Source organism: Moschus berezovskii, chromosome 22, assembly GCF_049115385.1.
Source record: "Moschus berezovskii isolate FMDL1 chromosome 22, NW_MosBer_1.0, whole genome shotgun sequence".
Classification (NCBI taxonomy): Eukaryota; Metazoa; Chordata; class Mammalia; order Artiodactyla; family Moschidae; genus Moschus; species Moschus berezovskii.
In genome coordinates, this window is record NC_142481.1 from 35,189,792 (window position 1) to 35,209,450 (window position 19,659).

Below are 19,659 nucleotides of genomic sequence, written 5' to 3' on the forward strand. Positions count from 1 at the left end.
GATTGTTAAACTTTTAGCCAGACTCATCAAGAAAAAAAGCCTCAATAAAATTAGAAATTAAAAAGATGATGTTTCAGCTGACACCACAGGAATTATTTAGTCACTTCAGTCGTGTCTGACTCTTTGTGACCCCATGCACTGCAGCCCACCAGGCTCCTCTGTCTGTGGGATTCTCCAGCCAAGAATACTGAAGTGGGTTGTCATTTCCTTCTCGAATACAAAGGATCATAAGAGACTACTACAAGCAATTATATGCCAATAAAGTTGGAACAAGGTTCCCAAGTTGGGACAACTTGGGGAAATTCTTAGAAAGACACAACCTCCCAAGACTGAACCAGGAAGAAATACGAAATATGAACAAACCAATCACAAGCACTGAAATTTAAATTGATTTAAAAACTCCCAACAAAGGAAAGTCCAGGACCAGACTGTTTCCCAGGCAAATTGTATCAAACATTTATAAAAGGGTTAACAGCTATCCTTCTGAACCTATTCCAAAACATTGTGGAGGAGGAACACTCCCAAACTTATTCTATGAGGCCATCATCACCCTGATACCAAAATCAGACAAAAATACCACAAAAAAGACAATTACAAGCCAAGATCACTGAACATAGATGCAAAAATGCTCAATAAAATATTAGCAATCCAAAGCCAGCAGTACATTGAAAGAATCATATCCCATGATTGAATGGGATTTATATCCCAGTGATGCATGCATTTTTCAGTATTCACAAATCAATCTGTGTGATACAGCCAATCAACAAATCAAAGTCTAAAAACCACATGATCATCTTAATAGATCCATAAAAACATTTGAGAAAATGCAGCACCCGTTTATGATAAAAACTGCAGAAAATAGGCACAGAAGGAACATGCCTCAACACAATAGAGGCAATATATGACAAACCTACAGCCAACATCAGATTCAACAATGAAAAGCTGAAAGCCTTTTATCTAAGGTCAGGAACAACTGAAGGATATCCACTTTCACCATATTATTTCACCATATTATTTCAACATATTTTTGAAAGTCCTATCCTTGGCAATCAGAGAAGAAATTAAAAGGAATGTAAATTGGAAAAGAAGAAATAAAACTGTCACAGTTTGTAGGTGGCATGATTCTATACGTGGAAAATCCCAAAGATGCTACCAGAAAATGAGCTCATCAATGACTTTGGTAGAGTTGTAGGATACAGAATTAATACACAGAAATCTGCTACATTTCTATACACTAACAATGAGAGATTAGAAATAGAAAATTAAAGAAACAATCCCATGTACCATCACATCAAAAAGAATAACTAGGAATAAACCTTCCTTAGGAGGCAAAACAACTGTATTCTGAAAAGTATAATACACTGATGAAAGAAAGATGACTCAAACAGATGGAAAACTACATCATGATCTTGGGTTGGAAGAATCAATATTGTCAAAATGACTATTACTCAAGGCAGCCACACATACAGTGCAGTTCCTATCAAATTACCAATGGCATTTTTCATAGGACTAGAACAAAAAATCTTAAAATTTTTATGGAGGAAACAAAAGACCTCAAAATAGCCAAAGCAGTCTTGAGAAAGAAAAATGGAGTTGAAGGAACCAAGCTCCCTAACTTCAGACTGTACTATAAAGTTATGGTAATCAAGACAGTATAGTAGTAGCACAAAATAGAAATATAAATCAATGGAACAGAATGTAAACTCCACAAATAAAATCACACACACATGGTCAATTAATCTGTAAGAAAGGCAATAATATACAATGGAGAAAAGACAGTCTCCTCAATAAGCACTGCTGGGATAACCACACAGCTACATGTAAAAGAATGAAATCAGAACATTCTCTAACACCATACACAAAACTAAAATGGGTTCAGTCACTCAGTCGTGTCCTACACTTTGCAACCCCATGGACTGCAGCACACCAGGTTTCCCTGTCCATCGCCAACTCCTGGAGCTAAGACAGGATACTATAAACCTCTCAGAGGGAAACAAACTCAGAATATTCTTTGACATAAGTTGTAGCAGTATTTTTTTGATACATCTCCTATAGTAATGGAAAAAAAATGGGATCTAATTAAATTCAAAAGCTTTTTGCTGAGGTTAGGAAACCATAAACAACGTGAAAGGCCACCCACAGAATGGGAAAAAATATTTGCAAACAATACAATTGAAAAAGGATTAATTTCCAAAATTTAGAAACAGTTCCTGCAGCTCTAAATGAGAATAAAAATGGGCAGAAGACCTAAACAGACATTTCTCCAAAGAAGACATACAGATGGCCAAGAGACATATGAAAAGATGCTCAACGTTGCTAACCTATTAAGAGAAATGCAGACCAGAACTACAATGAGATAGGACCTCACACCTGTCAGAATGGCCAAGATCAAAAAGTCTACAAACAATAAATGTTGCAGAGGGTATTCAGAAAGGAAACCTTCCTATGCTGTTGGTGAGAATATAAACTGGTACAGCCACTATGGAGAACACTGTGGAGGTTCCTTAAAAAGCTAAAAATAGAAGTATCACATGATTCAGCAATCCCACTCCTGGGCCTATGTCTAGAGAAAACCATGGTTCAAAAGGATACATGCTTCCCAGTGTTGACTGCAGCTCTATTTACAACAGTGAAGACATGGAAGCAACCTAAATGTCCATCAACAAAGGAATGGATAAAGATGTGGTATATATATGTAATGATTTATTCAGTTCAGTTCAGTTCAGTTCAGTCGCTCAGTCGTGTCCGACTCTCCGCGACCCCATGAATCACAGCACGCCAGGCCTCCCTGTCCATCACCAACTCCCGGAGTACACTCAAACTCATGTCCACAGAGTCGGTGATGCCATCCAGCCATCTCATTCTCCGTCGTCCCCTTCTCCTCCCGCCCCCAACCTTTCCCAGCATCAGAGTCTTTTCCAGTGAGTCAACTTATTAGTTAACCATTAAAAAAGAAAAAAAAATATAGTAACATGGACGACCTGGTGATTATCATACTAAGTAAAGTAAGACAGACAAATACATGATATTGCTTAATAAGGGTCTAAAAAAGTGATACAAATGAATGTATTTACAAAACAGAAATAGACTCACAGACTTAGAAAACAAACTTATAGTTGCCAAAGATGGGTCAGGAGATAAATTGGGAGTTTGGGAGTGACATATATATACTACTTTATTTAAAATAAATAATCAGCAAGGACCTACTATATAGCACAGGGAACTCTTTTCAATATTCAGCAGTAATGAAGATGAGAAAAGAATTTGAAAATATAGATATATATATATATATAACTGAATCCTTCTGTTATACACCTGACACACAACAATGTAAATCAACTATAGTCCAATGCAAAATAAAAAATTTAAAAAGGCAGTTAGATTTGAGATTAGACTTTTCTAAAGAACCAGATACCACCCTTATCTGAAGTAAAATATCATTTCCTTGTCCTCTGTCCCCCTGTGAAGATGTCAGAAAAGTTCCATGAAATGGAAAACAAGATGATTTACAGTGTTGAATTGAAAAAAATGCGTCAGAGTAATCCACACTTTCTTTTCCATCTTTGAATCAGTTTCCATGAGCAATATTCACTGATAACTTACATATGCCAAGCATGATATCACATGCAAGGGATAAAGAGGTCAGTAAGACATGGCAGCTATATACACGGACTTTACATAGATATGACTGTCATATCAAGTATCTATTTTGGAATAATTTTAAACTAACAAAATTTGAAAAAAATGTATAGGGATTGAGTACATATTTTAAATTTGACAAGTCAGCCAAACATCTCAGACAAATCTTTGGAGAGGTGAATGAGAACATTTATTTCATCAGTACATTATTTTCTTTTTAAAATACTCACCATGATGTCTAAGAAAAACTTCTCAAGGATCTACTACTTAGCATGAAACAGTAGAAGGGAGAGAAGAGAAAAAAATCCAAGGCTCATGAATTATTTTATGGAAGAAAATTTGAAGTTCTAGTGGGGAAACCAAAAGAGGGCAAGAATGATTAGTTGTTATCTTCAAATGGAAGCTCATATCCATCAGTTTTTAAAAAAATCATTACTGTAATCCAAAGTAGCAAAAACAATAGGCGCTTAATATTCACTGAACAAATGAATACATACATTTTGTGGCTGAAGGAGTCAAAGCAATAAAATTCCCATTTAATCTGTTGAGGATAACAGACATGTCTGCATTTAAGGATTCTTCAGCTTTAATCATGGAGTTGGACTTTCTGAAGAAAAAAAAGGTTGAGATAATTGCTATATTAGGTATGAATGAAAGTTGGCTTTAAAATCCTGGATATCGTTGCTTGTTTCCCCTGGCCATTGGTATTGATTTATACAGTGATAAAAACAGATATGCAAACTCATGAATGGTAGACAGATTCCCCACCCCACCACTCAGAATGTTGGAATTCTTGTCTCAGAAACCTGTGAATGTTATTTCTCATTGCAAAAGCACTTCTCTGATATGAGTTAGCTTAAGAGTCTGAGATAGGAGAACCATAAGATAATATGCTTCAGGCTACCACATTTGCATATAAGTTAAATAAGGAAGGTGACAATATACAGCCTTGACGTACTCCTTTTCCTATTTGGAACAAGTCTGTTGTTCCATGTACAGTTCTAACTGTTGCTTCCTGACCTGCATACAGGTTTCTCAAGAGACAGGTCAGGTGGTCTGGGATTCCCATCTCTTTCAGAATGTTCCACAGTTTATTGTGATCCACACAGTCAAAGGCTTAGGCATAGTCAATGAAGCAGAAATAGACGGTTTTCTGGAACTCTCTTGCTTTCTCCATGATCCAGCGGATGTTGGCAATTTGATCTCTGGTGCCTCTGCCTGTTCTAAAACCTGCTTGAACATCTGGGAGTTCATGGTTCACATATTGCTGAAGCCTGGCTTGGAGACTTTTGAGCATGACTTTACTAGCGTGTGAGATGAGTGCAATTGTGCGGTAGTTTGAGCATTCTTTGGCATTGCCTTTCTTTGGGATTGGAATGAAGACTGACCTTTTCCAGTCCTGTGGCCACTGCTGAGTTTTCCAAATTTGCTGGCATAAGGAGTGCAGCACTTTCACAGCATCATCTTTCAGGATTTGAAATAGCTCAACTGGAATTCCATCACCTCCACTAGCTTTGTTCGTAGTGATGCTTCCTAAGGCCCACTTGACTTCACATTCCAAGATGTCTGGCTCTAGGTCAGTGATCACGTTATCGTGACTATCTTGGTCGTGAAGATCTTTTTTGTACAGTTCTTCTGTGTATTCTTGCCACCTCTTCTTAACATCTTTTGCTTCTGTGAGGTCCATACCATTTCTGTCCTTTATCGAGCCCATCTTTGCATGAAATGTTCCCTTGGAATCTCGAATTTTCTTGAAGAGATCTCTTGTTTTTCCTATTCTGTTGTTTTCCTCTATTTCTTTGCATTGATCACTGAGGAAGGCTTTCTTTTCTCTCCTTGCTGTTCTTTGGAACTCTGCATTCAGATGCTTATATCCTTCCTTTTCTCCTTTGCTTTTCGCTTCTCTTCTTTTCACAGCTATTTGTAAGGCCTCCTCAGACAGCCATTTCGCTTTCTTGCATTTTTTTTCCATGTGGATGGTCTCCGTCGCTGTCTCCTCTACAATGTCATGAACCTCTGTCCAGAGTTCATCAGGCACTCTATCTATCAGATCTAGTCCCTTAAATCTATTCCTCACTTCCACTGTATAATCATAAGGGATTTTATTTAGGTCATATCTGAATGGTCTAGTGGCTTTCCCTACTTTCTTCAATTTAAGTCTGGCTTTGGCAATAAGGAGTTCATGATTTGAGCCACAGTCAGCTCCTGGTCTTGTTTTTGCTAACTGTATACAGCTTCTCCATCTTTGGTTTCAAAGAATATAATCAATCTGATTTCGGTGTTGACCATCTGGTGATTCCATGTATAGAGTCTTCTCTTGTGTTGTTGGAAGAGGGTGTTTGCTATGACCAGTGCATTCTCTTGGCAAAACTCTATTAGCCTTTGCCCTGCTTCATTCCGTGCTCCAAGGCCAAATTTGCCAGTTACTCCAGGTGTTTCTTGACTTCCTACTTTTGCATTCCAGTCCCCTATAATGCAAAGGACATCTTTTTTGGGTGTTAGTTCTAAAAGGTCTTGTAGTTCTTCATAGAACTGTTCAACTTCAGCTTCTTCAGCATTACTGGCTGGGGCATAGGCCTGGATTACTGTAATATTGAATGGTTTGCCTTGGAAATGAACAGAAATCATTCTGTCGTTTTTAAGATTGCATCCAAGTACTGCATTTCGGACTCTTTTGTTGACCATGATGGCTACGCCATTTCTTCTAAGGGATTCCTGCCCACAGTAGTAGATATAATGGTCATCTGAGTTAAATTCACCCATTCCAGTCCATTTTAGTTCACTGATTCCTAGAATGTCGACATTCACTCTTGCCATCTCCTGTTTGACAACTTCCAAATTGCCTTACATCATGAGGAACGCTGGGCTGGAAGAAGCACAAGCTGGAATCAAAATTGCCGGGAGAAATATCAATAACCTCAGATATGCAGATGACACTACCCTTATGGCAGAAAGTGAAGAGGAACTCAAAAGCCTCTTGAGGAAAGTGAAAGAGGAGAGTGAAAAGGTTGGCTTGAAGCTCAACATTCAGAAAACAAAGATTAGCACCTGGTCCCATCACTTCATGGGAAATAGATGGCGAAACAGTGGAAACAGTGTCAGACTTTATTTTTTTTGGCTCCAAAATCACTGCAGATGGTGATTGCAGCCATGAAATTAAAAGACGCTTACTCCTTGGAAGGAAAGTTATGACCAACCTTGATAATATATTAAAAAGCAGAGACATTACTTTGCCAACCAAGGTCCGTCTAGTCAAGGCTATGGTTTTTCCTGTGGTCATGTATGGATGTGAGAGTTGGACAGTGAAGAAAGCTGATCGCCAAAGAATTGATGCTTTTGAACTGTAGTGCTGGAGAAGACTCTTGAGAGTCCCTTGGACTGCAAGGAGATCCAACCAGTCCATTCTCAAGGAGATCAGTCCTGGGTGTTCATTGGAAGGACTGATGCTAAAGCTGAAACTCCAATACTTTGGCCACCTCATGAGACGAGTTGACTCACTGGAAAAGACTCTGATGCTAGGAAAGGTTGGGGGCGGGAGGAGAAGGGGATGACAGAGAATGAGATGGCTGGATGGCATCACCGACTGTGGACATGAGTTTGAGTGAACTCCGGGAGTTGGTGATGGACAGGGAGGCCTGGCATGCTGTGATTCACGTAGTCGCAGAGAGTCGGACAGGACTGAGCGACTGAATTGAACTGAACCACTTTTGCGGCAAGTTGTTACAGTAGCAATAAAAAATGTAGTTGATGAACATTTAAACATTGTATACTTTATATTCCAGCTTGGATAGCCTGTAGCTTTTGAAAATAAAGATACCTGATAACCCCTGATCTTCTCCCCTTATACCTGCATGGAAACAATTGAAAGGTATTGTCATTTTAACCAGGTGCATGAGCACTGAACCATCAGCTACCTTCTTTAAAATTTATTCCCAGCAGCCCCACCTATTAATGTAGCCGGCATGACCCCTCTGCAATGTGAGTCATAACTCCATCAGGTCATTATTTGACACTTAAGAGTGTGAATAGGGTAACTGTCATTTCCAATCCTATGAAAACATGAGGATGAAAATGAGCATCAAAGGTAAGAGATGCTAGAGGATGCAGAAAAATCTGACACGTTACATAAGGTAATTTCGTTCTGTTTGCCAAGATATTTTCCATTATTTCTACCAACCAATCTATACTTGACTCTCATGCACCTATCTTATTTGCACAATAAACCACAATGAAATAAAGTCTAGTCATTTGTGGAACACACCATGCCATTTCCTGCCTTATTGTCTTTGAACGTGCTTATTTTCCTGTATGGGATGTTCTTTTTGTTCCTGCCAGACTGCATTCATTTCATTCAAAACCAAAATGAAGATTCAATGCTATGCATATTTTCTGGGAAGCAGCAGCATGCTCAGTTCTTCTTTCCTCACTTATGAGTCCAGGTTTCATAAGATAGGATCAATAAAATATATGTATTCTAGTAATGCCCTTTTTGATAATAATGAACATGCATTGGTTCATTTGTTTATTGATAAATATTAAGCATCTTATATATGCTATCCATTGTGTAAAGCACAAGTGACATAAATATGAAAAAATGCAGGTCATTCTATCCTGGAGCTTATGGCAGAATTTAATGATGATGTAAAGCTCATCTCCCATCTTTATAACCACAGTGCTAACACGTTGCCTGAGATACAAGGAATCTGATAAATATTCAAAGGAAAGAAAGAAAAAAGAGTGAGAGAATGGAGAATGAAAGGGAAAGAGAGAGGAAGGAAGAATGAGAAATAGAGATTAATGAAAAATAAAGAGAAACAGGAGAGGGAAGAGGAGGCAGAGAAAGACAAAGGAATGAGTTCCCTGAATACTAAGTTCTTCCAACCAAAATTCAGGCTGGAGCTGGCCCTGAGGAAAGAGAAGTAAGCAAGTTTGTATAGAATATGCATAGCTGCCATCTTGACAGAGATTCATTTTTATTTAATGTCGAATATCAAAGAGTGATACTATGTTTCACAAACTTTCCCACTGAATTATTCTAATAGCAGAAGAGTGAGGGAGAACCTCCAGAGACTCTCAACCTACCAGAAGAGGGGGATTTCTTTTAAGTCTCTGGATTTATTTGAAAAATTCATGTAAATTTTATACTCCACTCATAATACAGCCATGTTAGTTTAAATATAAAAAAACATTAGTTTTCTCTAAAATCAGCTAGTAAAATTTACGCTCCAGGAAATGGCATCCACAGTTCCTGTGTAGCTCTGCTGTCATACCCAGCACACCACCACCTACTCTGCAGTAACAGGCAGATATCAGCTTGCAAGGGGATGGAGTGGGGCACCATGGGTGGTCTATGAAAATGTCCACAATGATCGTCACTGGAAACAATGCAAGGGACTTTTCGCCATGAACCGTGAAGAAGGGAGAGACGCCCACACAAAGAATCATCTGCTCTTACTTTATATGCTTGGAATCCTCTAAGCATTTTAAAACAGCAATTACTATTTAAGAAGTTCCATTTTAGCTGTTTCTAAATCAGTTAATAATATGTATTTTCCTTTTAATATCTTTCTGAGGAGACTAAAGTGCCTCTCACATAATTTCATTAATCTGCACAACACTTTCTTTCCAAAGATGGGCCTTTTCATCACTTAAAGTACCTTATTTTATACCAAGTTAAAATATCTAATATCAAACATTTCTCTGGCTTAAGTAATAGCAATGTTTATAATTGGATGGCAAACTTTGAGCTTTAAATCTAGAGCATATGTTGCTATTAAGTTAATACAATAATACGGTTGGGACTATAAGACTTTTTAAACTCATGGATATGTTATATCTACATTTGTCTATTTAAATTCATAGAAATATTTTTATAGTAGTAGATGCTTCACTTATTAGGAATGACCAGTTCTGAATGTAGTTTTAATAGATATTACTAATGGGTCGGGAAGATCCCCTGGAGAAGGAAACGGTAACCCTCCAGTATTCTTGCCTGGAGAATCCCATGGACGGAGAAGCCTGGTAGGCTACAGTCCACGGGGTCGCAAAGAGTCGGACACGACTGAGTGATGGAACGCAACGGAATGTAAGCATATGTAAATATAAATGATTCTATTTCAGTTTGTCAGAACATGTAAAAAGATGGGGCTTCCCTGGTAGCTCAGTTGGTAAAGAATCTGTCTGCAGTGCAGGAGACCTGGGTTCAACCCAGGAATCGAAAGGCAAGTTAGAAAGATCCCCTAGAGAAGGAAATGGCAAACCATTCCAGTATCCTTGCCTGGAAAATCCCACAGACAAAGGAGCCTGGTAGGCTGCAGTCCATGGGGTTACAAAGAGTCGAACATGACTGAGTAACTAACACTTGTAAAAAGATATTGATATTCTGCAGAATTGAATGTCTTATGTACTTGAGGGCCAATTAGAACCCCCCCTTCTATGTTTAATAGAACATTGTATAGAATATTTGAGAATTATTTTCCAAAAGACCTTGGAACCACCCATTCCCATTATTCAGATAATTCGGCCTGGAAGTTGCTCTCTTCCTCTCAGGATGGGAGGATGGTTTATAAAGCCACCCCACAGAGAGAAGGTGTTCCTAGTAGGCATTTTCCAGTATGTGAAGTGGAATAGAGCATGTCCCCAACCAGCTGAAATTTCTGGAACATATTGAAAGCATACAAAGTCTATGCATTTAGAATAACAGAACTACTAAGGCATTTTTAAACTTTAAAATAGGTGCAGAGGGATACCAGCATCTCTGTCTGAAATTAATATGATAATTATCAGCTTTTACATTAACAAGTGCTCAGTCCAACATGAGTTAATTCACACAAATATTATTAGTTCTTTTATGGACTGATGATACAGCAGTGATCAAGATGGGGAAAAAAAGCATCTTTTCTATGGTGCTTACAGTCTGGTTGGTGAGAGATAAATCAGAAATCATCAGGTTTTGAGGAATGTTTATTGTCAAAGTTCTGTCAGGGAAAATGAAGCAGGTTGTAGAACGACAGTGATTGGCAAAGCGGACTCTGTGCAGGTTTGTCCAGGGATGGTAGGTGAGTTTTACAAATGAAAAAAAAAAGAACCGTGTAAGTAAATACCCAAGGAAACGAGAGGACCAATAAGCTCGTCTTATCCAGTGAGTAGTAAAAACACTGAAAAGGTGTGAATAAGGAATGTGATAAGTGATAAATCCAGAAATAAGCAGAACACAGGCCACATAAGCCCAGTCGTGACGGTGAGGAGTTACGTGTGAGGAGTGTTATGGAAATTCTTTAGGGTGACTTCAGCAGCAACGTTTCTTGTTCTTATTTATGGCTTAAAAAAGATCACTCTGTTGTGTAGGGAAAATAAATGAAAAAAAGGAAAGAGTGGACAGTAAGAGAACAGTTAGGAGAAATCATGATGGTCTAGAAGATGGAGAGAGGCGATTTATCAACACTTAAATGTTATATTGTGCAGGCATCTAAAACCACAAGATTACCTCAAAAGATGCATACACAGTAAAAGCATTTGATAAAATTCAACATCTGTTCTTGATAAACATACTTAGCAAAGTGGGTATAGAAGGAATATCAGTTCAGTTCAGTTCAGTCACTCAATTGTCTCCTACTTTTTGCGACCCCATGAATCACAGCACGCCAGGCCTCCCTGTCCATCACCGACTCCCGGAGTTCACTCAAACTCATGTCCATCGAGTCGGTGATGCCATCCAGCCATCTCATTCTCTGTCATCCCCTTCTCCTCCTGCCCCCAATCCCTCCCAGCATCAGGGTCTTTTCCAATGAATCAACTCTTCACATGAGGTGGCCAGAGTATTGGAGTTTCAGCTTTAGCATCAGTACTTCCAATGAACACCCAGGACTGATCTCCTTGAGAATGGACTGGTTGGATCTCCTTGCAGTCCAAGGGACTCTCAAGAGTCTTCTCCAACACCACAGTTCAAAAGCATCAATTCTTCGGCGATCAGCTTTCTTCCAGTCCAACTCTCACATCCATACATGACCACTGGAAAAACCATAGCCTTGACTAGATGGACCTTTGTTGTCAAAGTAATATCTCTGCTTTTTAATATGCTATCTAGGTTAGTCATAACTTTCCTTCCAAGGAGTAAGCATCTTTTAATTTCATGGCTGCAATCACCATCTGCAGTGCTTTTGGAGCCCCCCAAAATAAAGTCTGACACTGTTTCCCCATCTGTTTCCCATGAAGTGATGGGACCAGATGCCATGATCTTAGTTTTCTGAATGTTGAGTTTTAAGCCAACTTTTTCACTCTCCTCTTTCACTTTCATCAAGAGGCTTTTTAGTTCCTCTTCACTTCTTGCCATAAGGGTGGTGTCATCTGCATATCTGAGGTTATTGATATTTCTCCCGGCAATCTTGATTCCAGCTTGTGCTTCTTCCAGCCCAGCGTTCCTCATGATGTACTCTGCATAGAAGTTAAATAAGCAGGGTGACAATATACAGCCTTGATGTACTCCTTTTCCTATTTGGAACCAGTCTGTTGTTCCATGTCCAGTTCTACCTGTTGCTTCATGACCTGCAGACAGGTTTCGCAAGCGGCAGGTCAGGTGGTCTGTTATTCCCATCTCTTTCAGAATTTTCCACAGTTTGTTGTGATCCACACAGTCAAAGGCTTTGGCATAGTCAGTGAAGCAGAAATAGATGTTTTTCTGGAACTCTCTTGCTTTTTCCATGATCCAGTGGATGTTGTCAATTTGATCTCTGGTTCCTCTGCCTTTTCTAAATCCAGCTTGAACATCTGGAATTTCACAGTTCACTGGGTTGGAGAATTTTGAGCATGACTTTACTAGCGTGTGAGATGAGTGCAATTTGTGAGGTAGTTTGAGCATTCTTTTGCATTGCCTTTCTTTGGGATTGGAATGAAAACTGAGCTTTTCCAGTCCTGTGGCCACTGCTTAGTTTTCCAAATTTGCTGGCATCTTGAGTGCAGCACTTTCACAGCATCATCTTTCAGGATTTGAAATAGCTCACCTGGAATTCCATAGCCTCCACTAGCTTTGTTCGTAGTGATTCCAGGATTCTGGCTCTAGGTGAGTGATCACACCATTGTGATTATCTTGGCCGTGAAGGAATATATCTCAACATAATAAAAGCTATTTATGATAAACCCACAGCCAACTTAATGGTGAAAAGTTGAGTCCTTCATGCCAAAATCTGGAAGAAGACAACCACTCTATTCAACACAGTCCTAACCACAGCAATGAGACAGTAAAAATATAAGGCATCTACACTGGAAGGGAAGAGGCAAAATTGTCATTATATGCAGATGATATACTATATATATTGATAGTCACTCAGTCACGTCCAAGTCTTTGTGACCCCATGGGCTGTAGCCCCTCCAGGCGCCTCTGTCAATGGAATTTTCCAGGCAAGAATACTGGATGGGTAGCCATTCCCTTCCCCAGGTGATCTTCCTGATCCAGGGATCAAACCTGGGTCTTCTGCATTGCAGGCAGATTCTTTACCATCTGAGCCCCGAGGGAAGCCCATATATATTGATAGAAAAACCCTTAACACTCCACACAAAAGCTACTAGAATTGATAAATGAATTCAGTGAAATAGTAGAATACAAGGTTAAAATACAGAAATCTGTTGCATTTCTTTACTAACAATGAAATATAAGAAAATATAAAACAATCCCTTCTTAAATTTGAATCAAAAAATAAAATAGTAATAAACCTGACCAAGAAGGTGAAAGACTTCTATACTGACAATATAAAAACTGATAAAGGAAATTGAAGATAATTTAAAGAAATGGGATGATAGCCCATGATATTGGATTAGAAGAATTAATATTATTAGCATAGCCGTATAACCCAAAGCAATCTACAGATTTAATGCAATCCCTATCAAATTGCCCATGACATTTAAACAGAACTAGAAGAAATAATCCTAAAATTCATATGGAACTATGAAAGACCTAGAATTGCCAAAGTAATCCTGAGGGGGGTGGGAAAAGCTGGAGGCATAACCCTACCAGACTTCAGACAACACTAGAAAGCTATAGTAAACAAAACAGCATAGTTTTGGCACAAATCAGACATATGAATCAATGAAACAGAATAGGGCTCCAAATAAACCCACTTGCCTACAGTCAATTAATCTTTGGCAAGAGAGACAAGAATAGACATTGAGAAAAGACACTGTTTTCAGCAACTGGTGTTTGGAAAACTGAACAGATGCATGTAAATCAATGAAGTTACAATACACCCACATGCCGGCACAAAAATAAACTCAAAATAGCTTAAAAACGTAACATAAGATGTGACACCACAAATCTCCTAGAAGAGAACATAGGCAAAACCTTCTGCATAAAGCATAGTGATGTTTTCTTAGGTCACTGTCCCAAGGCAATAGAAGTAATAAATAGATCTTCCCAACCCATGGATTGAACCTAGGTTTCCCTCACTGCAGGTGGATTCTTTACCAGCTGAGCCACCAGGGAAGCCCAATAAAAATAAAAGCAGAAATAAACAGATGGAACCTAATGAAACATAAGTTTCTGCATAGCAAAGGAAATCATAAACACAAAGACAACCTACAGAATGGGAGAAAAGATTTGCAAATTAGGCAACTGATAAGGGATTAGTTTCCAATATATACAAACAGTTCACATAAATCAATAACAACAACAACAACAAAAAACCAATCAAAAAATGGGCAGAAGACCTGAATAGATATTTCTCCGAAGAACACATACAGTTGGCCAGTAGATACAGAAGATGTTCAATATTACCAATTATTAGAGAAATGCAAATCAAAAACACAATGAGATAGCACTCATATAGATCATAATGGCCATCATCAAAATGTCTATGGGTGGGGAGGGAAGAGGGACGGGGGTTTCAGGATGATGGGGGGACACATATATGGCCAATTCATGTTGATGTATGGTAAAAACCATCACAATATTCTAAAGTAATTATCCTCCAATTAAAATTAATTTTAAAAAACTCTACAAACAATAAATGCTGGAGAGAGTGTGGATTCCGTTTTGGTGAGAATATAAATTGGTACAGGTACTACAGAGAATAGTATGGATGTTCCTTAAAAAACTAAAGATAGAGCTACCATACCGGAGAAGGCAATGGCAAGCCACTCCAGTACTCTTGCCTAGAAAATCCCATGGATGGAGGAGCCTGGTAGGCTGCAGTCCGTGGGATCGCTAAGGGTCGGACACGACTGAGCGACTTCACTTTCACTTTTAACTTTCACTTTCACACATTGGAGAAGGAAATGGCAACCCACTCCAGTGTTCTTGCCTGGAGAGTCCCAGGGACGGGGGAGCCTGGTGGGCTTCCGTCTATGGGGTCACACAGAGTCGGACACGACTGAAGTGACTCAGCAGCAGCAGCAGAGCTACCATATGATCCTGTAATCCTGCTCCTGGGCATAGATAGATAGATGTGTATATATACTGTCAATATATCATTTATGTGTATAGTTATGAGTCTGGATGAGAACAATTTTAACTGAAAATTTATTTGGAGCAGAGTGACAAAAGATTTATCACTGATTTCACCAAAAATCCTTAGTCTCCTGATTTTCCTCCTACTTCTCTGGATACTGCTTCTCAAGTTCTTTTGCTGGCTCCTTCTAACTTACTTCTGATGTTTACTTGGTGAAATCAGGGATAAATCTTTTGTCACTCTGCTCCAAATAAACTTTCAGTTAAAATTGTTCTCATCCAGACTCATAACTATACACACAAATGATATATTGACAGTACATATACACATCTAACCCCATGAACAGTATCAAAAGGCAAAATGATAGGATAGTGAATGAGGAATTCTCTAGATCAGTGGGTGCCCAGTATGCTACTGGAGATCAGTGGAGAAATAACTCCAGAAAGAATGAAGGGATGGAGCCAAAGCAAAACAAATACCCAGTTGTAGATGTGACTGATGCTAGAAGCAAGGTCCGATGCTGTAAAAAGCAATATTGCATAGGAACCTGGAATGTTAGGTCCATGAATCAAGGCAAATTGGAAGTGGTCAAACAGGAGATGGCAAGAGTGAACGTCGACATTCTAGGAATCAGTGAACTAAAATGGACTGGAATGGGTGAATTTAACTCAGATGACCATTATATCTACTACTGTGGGCAGGAATCCCTTAGAAGAAATGGAGTAGCCATCATGGTCAACAAAAGAGTCCGAAATGCAGTACTTGGATGCAATCTTAAAAACAACAGAATGATTTCTGTTCGTTTCCAAGGCAAACCATTCAATATTACAGTAATCCAAGTCTATGCCCCAACCAGTAATGCTGAAGAAGCTGAAGTTGAACAGTTCTATGAAGACCTACAAGACCTTTTAGAACTAACACCCAAAAAAGATGTCCTTTTCATTATAGGGGACTGGAATGCAAAAGTAGGAAGTCAAGAAACACCTGGAGTAACAGCAAATTTGGCCTAAGAGCACGGAATGAAGCAGGGCAAAGGCTAATAGAGTTTTGCCAAGAGAACGCACTGGTCATAGCAAACACCCTCTTCCAACAACACAAGTGAAGACTCTACACATGGACATCACCAGATGGTCAACACCGAAATCAGATTGATTATCTTCTTTGAAACCAAAGATGGAGAAGCTGTATACAGTTAGCAAACACAAGACCAGGAGCTGACTGTGGCTCAGATCATGAACTCCTTATTGCCAAATTCAGACTTAAATTGAATAAAGTAGGGAAAACCACTAAACCATTCAGATATGACCTAAATCAAATCCCTTATGATTACACAGTGGGAGTAAAAAATAGATTCAAGGGTCTAGATCTGATAGATAGAGTGCCTGATGAACTCTGGACGGAGGTTCGTGACATTGTACAGGAGACAGGGACCAAGACCATCCCCATGGAAAAGAAATGCAAAAAAGCAAAATGGCTGTCTGAGGAGGCCTTACAAATAGCTGTGAAAAGAAGAGAAGCAAAAAGCAAAGGAGAAAAGGAAAGATATAAGCATCTGAATGCAGAGTTCCAAAGAATAGCAAGGAGAGATAAGAAAGCCTTCCTCAGCGATCAATGCAAAGAAATAGAGGAAAACAACAGAATAGGAAAAACAAGAGATCTTTTCAAGAAAATTAGAGATATCAAGGGAACATTTCAAGTGAAGATGGGCTCGATAAAGGACAGAAATGGTATGGACCTAACAGAAGCATAAGATATTAAGAAGAGGTGGCAAGAATACACAGAAGAACTGTACAAAAAAGATCTTCATGACGAAGATAATCACGATGGCGTGATCACTCACCTGGAACCAGACATCTTGGAATGCGAAGTCAAGTGGGCCTTAGAGAGCCTCACTACAAACAAAGCTAGTGGAGGTGATAGAATTCCAATTGAGCTATTTCAAATCCTGAAAGATGATGCTGTGAAAGTGCTGCACTCAATATGCCAGCAAATTTGGAACACTAAGCAGTGGCCACAGGACTGAAAAGGTCAGTCTTCATTCCAATCCCAAAGAAAGGGAATGCCAAAGAATGCTCAAACTACCGCACAATTGCACTCATCTCACACACTAGTAAAGTCATGCTCAAAATTCTCCAAGCTAGGCTTCAGCAATATGTGAATCGTGAATTTCCAGATGTTCAAGCAGGTTTCAGAAAAGGCAGAGGCACCAGAGATCAAATTGCCAACATCCGCTGGATTATGGAGAAAGCAAAAGAGTTCCAGAAAAATATCTATTTCTGCTTCATTGACTATGCCAAAGCCTTTGACTGTGTGGATCACAATAAACTGTGGAACATTCTGAAAGAGATGGGAATACCAGACCACCTGACCTGCCTCTTGAGAAACCTGTATGCAGGTCAGGAAGCAACAGTTAGAACTGGACATGGAACAGACTGGTTCCAAATAGGAAAGGGAGTACGTCAAGGTTGTATATTGTCACCCTGCTTATTTAACTTCTATGCAGAGTACATCATGAGGAACGCTGGGCTGGAAGAAGCACAAGCTGGAATCAAGATTGCTGGGAGAAATATCAATAACCTCAGATATGTAGATGACACCACCCCTATGGCAGAAAGTGAAGAGGAACTCAAAGGCCTCTTGATGAAAGTGAAAGAGGAGAGTGAAAAGGTTGGCTTAAAGCTCAACATTCAGAAAAGAAAGATCATGGCATCTGGTCCTATCACTTCTTGGGAAATAGATGGGGAAACAGTGGAAACCGTGTCAGACTATTTTTGGGGGCTCCAAAATCACTTCGGATGCTGATTGCAGCCATGAAATTAAAAGACGTTTGCTCCTTGGAAGGAAAGTTATGACCAGCCTAGATAGCATATTAAAGAGCAGGGACATTACTTTGCCAACCAAGGTCCGTCTAGTCAAGGCTATGGTTTTTCCCGTGGTCATGTATGGATGTGAGAGTTAAACTGTGAAGAAAGCTGATCGCCAAAGAATTGATGCTTTTGAACTGTGGTGCTGGAGAAGACTCTTGAGAGTCCCTTGGACTGCAAGGAGATCCAACCAGTCCATTCTAAAGGAGATCAATCCTGGGTGTTCATTGGAAGGACTTATTCTAAAGCTGAAACTCCAATACTTTGGCCACCTCATGAGATGAGTTGACTCACTGGAAAAGACTCTGATGCTGGGAGCGATTGGGGGTAGGAGGAGACGGGGAAGACAGAGAATGAGGTGGCTGGATGGCATCACCAACTCTATGGACATGAGTTTGAGTGAACTCCTGGAGTTGGTGATGGACAGGGAGGCCTGGCGTGCTGTGGTTCATGGGGTTGCTAAGAGTCAGACATGACTGAGCGACTGAACGAACTGAACTGAACTGAAGGATCATCAGAAGGCAAAGAAGGAAGTAGCTTCATAAAGAGGTAATTAACGTGTGGAATGCTGCTTTGTTCAAGTGAGATGAAGCTGATAATTTCCACTGGACATATCTAGATGACGATCTTTGGAGAGCTGGTCAAACTACTAATAGTAGTATAGTGAAAGTGAAAGTGAAGTCGCTCAGTCGTGTCGACTCTTTGCGATCCCATGGACTGTAGTCTACCAGGCTTCTCTGTCCATGGGATTTTCCAGGCAAGAGTACTGGAGTGGTTTGCCATTGCCTTCTCCAGGGGATCTTCCTGACCCAGGGATCAAACCCAAATCTCCTGCATTGCAGGCAAATGCTTTACCCTCTGGTCTCCAGGGAGGCCCAATAGTAGTATGCTGCTGCTGCTTCTGCTGCTGCTACTGCTAAGTCACCTCAGTCATGTCCGACTCTGTGTGACCACATAGACGGAGGCCCGCCAGGCTCCCCCGTCCCTGGGATTCTCCAGGCAAGAACACTGGAGTGGGTTGCCATTTACTTCTCCAATGTGTGAAAGTGAAAAGTGAAAGTGAAGTCGCTCAGTCGTGTCCGACCCTTAGTGACCCCACGGACTGCAGCCTACCAGGCTCCTCCATCCATGGGATTTTCCAGGCGAGAGTACTGGAGTGGCTTGCCATTGCCTTCTCCCAATAGTAGTATAGTGCAGGCCAAACTACTAATAAGAGTGTATTGAGTACATCATGAGAATGAAGACTGGAGACCTGTAGGTTTAAGCAGTTTTAAGTCATTTGCCCAGAAAGGATCACAGAGTATTGCGGTGGTAGCTGGAGGAACATTGAGTCAAGGGAATCTTTTTGTTTTTTAATATGAGTTACTATAGAGGATATTTTACTACAATGTCAGTGTTACAGCTTATCAAAGTCTACATCTTTATTAATAATTATCCCTTCCAAATATTTAGAAAAATTTATTAGAACCATTCAGTGACAGACTTTATTCTGTTGGGCTCCAAAATCACTTGAGATGTTTACTGCTGCCATGAAATTAAAAGACGCTTGCCCCTTGGAAGTCAAGCTATGACCAACCTAGATAGCATATTAAAAAGCAGAGACAATACTTTGCCAACAAAGGTCCGTCTTGTCAAAGCTATGGTTTTTCCAGTAGTCATGTATGGATGTGAGGGTTGGACCATAAAGAAAGCTGAGTGCCAAAGAATTGATGTTTTTG